This window comes from Bos indicus x Bos taurus, chromosome 5 (genome assembly GCF_003369695.1).
Source record: "Bos indicus x Bos taurus breed Angus x Brahman F1 hybrid chromosome 5, Bos_hybrid_MaternalHap_v2.0, whole genome shotgun sequence".
NCBI classification, from domain to species: Eukaryota; Metazoa; Chordata; class Mammalia; order Artiodactyla; family Bovidae; genus Bos; species Bos indicus x Bos taurus.
In genome coordinates, this window is record NC_040080.1 from 93684309 (window position 1) to 93686314 (window position 2006).

At 44.0% G+C, this 2006-nt stretch overlaps 1 pseudogene; it reads left to right on the forward strand.

Annotated features, from left to right (window-relative positions):
• Positions 1–301: 301 nt before the first annotated feature.
• LOC113893213 lies at positions 302–1685 on the forward strand (annotated as a pseudogene).
• The last annotated feature ends 321 nt before the right edge of the window (positions 1686–2006 follow it).

Consider the following 2006-nt stretch of genomic DNA (forward strand, 5'->3'; position numbering starts at 1 on the left):
CTGGAGTGGGGTGCCACTGCCTTCTCCGATAGTTTGGCAAGATTGGCCAAAGAAGTTGAGAAAATGGGAGCAATTTTCAGGGTTGCCCCTGTTTCTGGTGGTGTGGAGGCTGCTCAGTCTGGGGACCTCACGTTTATGTTGGGAGGTGTGCTGTGCCAAGTTGCTTCAGTTGTGTCCTATTCTTTGTGACCCTATGGACTGTAGTCCACCAGATTCCTCTGTCCATGGGGATTCTCTAGGCAAGAATACTGGAGCGGGGTGCCATTTCTTACTCCAGGGAATCTTCCTGACCCAGGGATCAATCCTGTGTCTCTTATGTCTCCAGTGTTGGTAGGTGGGTTCTCTATCAATAGTGCCACCGGAGGAGTCACAGACCAATTTGCTGCTGCCCAAGAGTTGCTGGGGAGCAAGAACTCCAATGCGCTGTATTGTGAAGCCTGTGGGCCTGGGCAGGCTCTGAGGATCTGCTACAACATACTGTTAGCTATTGGTATGATTGAAACTGCTGATGCTATGAATCTGGGAATCAGGTTAGGACCTGACCCAAAACTCTTGGCCAAAATCCTAAATGTGAGCTCAGGACAGCATTGGTAAAGTGCTGCTTATAATCCCATATCTGGGGTGATTGATGGAGTTCCCTTCCCTAATAACTATCAGGGTGGATTCAGAACAACACTCATGGTTAACGATCTAGGATTAGCACAAGACTCTAATGTTAGCACAAACACACCAATCTTTCTGGGCAGTCAAATCCATCAGATCTGTGTGGATGATGTGTGCAAAGGGCTGTTCAAAGAAAGGCTGCTTGTCCGTGTTCCAGTTTCTATGAGAAGAGGAGACATTCTGAGTCTGTCCACCTTTGGCAGTGGACACTGTTGGAAACCAAACTCTATTTCGGAACCTGTTTATCTTGCTCACTCTGCAAGTAAATAGGTCTGTTTGTTTTCAATTGTTTAGGTCACAGTAAACCCTGGGATTTTTTTCACCCATTTTTAGCTGCTTATTCTTTTTTAAATCTATTTAGCAAATATGTAATACCTGAAATTGTTTTCCCTGTAAGCCACTAATGATCCCTTGCTAACTAGCTGACTGGCTTTTTCAAAAATTTGAGAACTTCTCTGGTGGTATAAGGATCCCCCTGCCAATGCAGGGGACACGGGTTTGATCTCTGGTCGGGGAAGATCCCACATGCTGTGGAGCCACCAAGCCCATGGCCACAAGTACCAAGCCTATGTGCTGCAGCTGCTGAAGCTGGTGCACCCAGAGCCTGTGCTCCACAAGAAGAGAAGCCACCACAATGAGCAGCCCGGGCACCACAACAAAGAGGAGCCCCGGCTCACCGCAACTAGAGGAGCCCGAGCGCAGGAACGAAGACCCAGGACGACCAAAAAGATAAAAGATCCCTGAGCATCTTTAAGTAAATTGTTGCATATTTCAATTACTACAATTGACAAATAAAACCTATTTTTTTCAATACAATAAAACCCATTTTAGAGGGAAGAAAAGAAACTGCTCTGAGGGAAGGAGATAGAAAAAAGGAAAGAATAGTGAATTACCACCGATGTCCCTCAGAAAGTTTGTCCCTTTTGTAGTATTCTTGCATTACTGTTGTTGTTCCATCGCTCAGTTGTGTTTGACTCTTTGTGACCCCATGGACTGCAGCACGCTGGGCTTCCCTGTCCTTCACCATCTCCCAGAGTTTGCTCAAATTCATATCCATTGAGTCAACGATGATGCATTACTGAGGTTACTGATTTATTTTCTAGGAGTTGATAAAGCAAGAGAATGCCTTGCCGTATGTTGTATAATTTGGACTCTGTTACATTTATCTTGGTGTGTCCCTCTTTACAACTCCCAATACTTAGTAAGCTTGTTTTTTATATATTTGCTTCCTTGTACATTCTTACTACATATTTTTGACTTCAAAAGTATACCTTTATAACTGTTTCAAAGCCAAGAATGATATGTGCTTTCAATAATTATTACATTATTCTAAATATAACCAT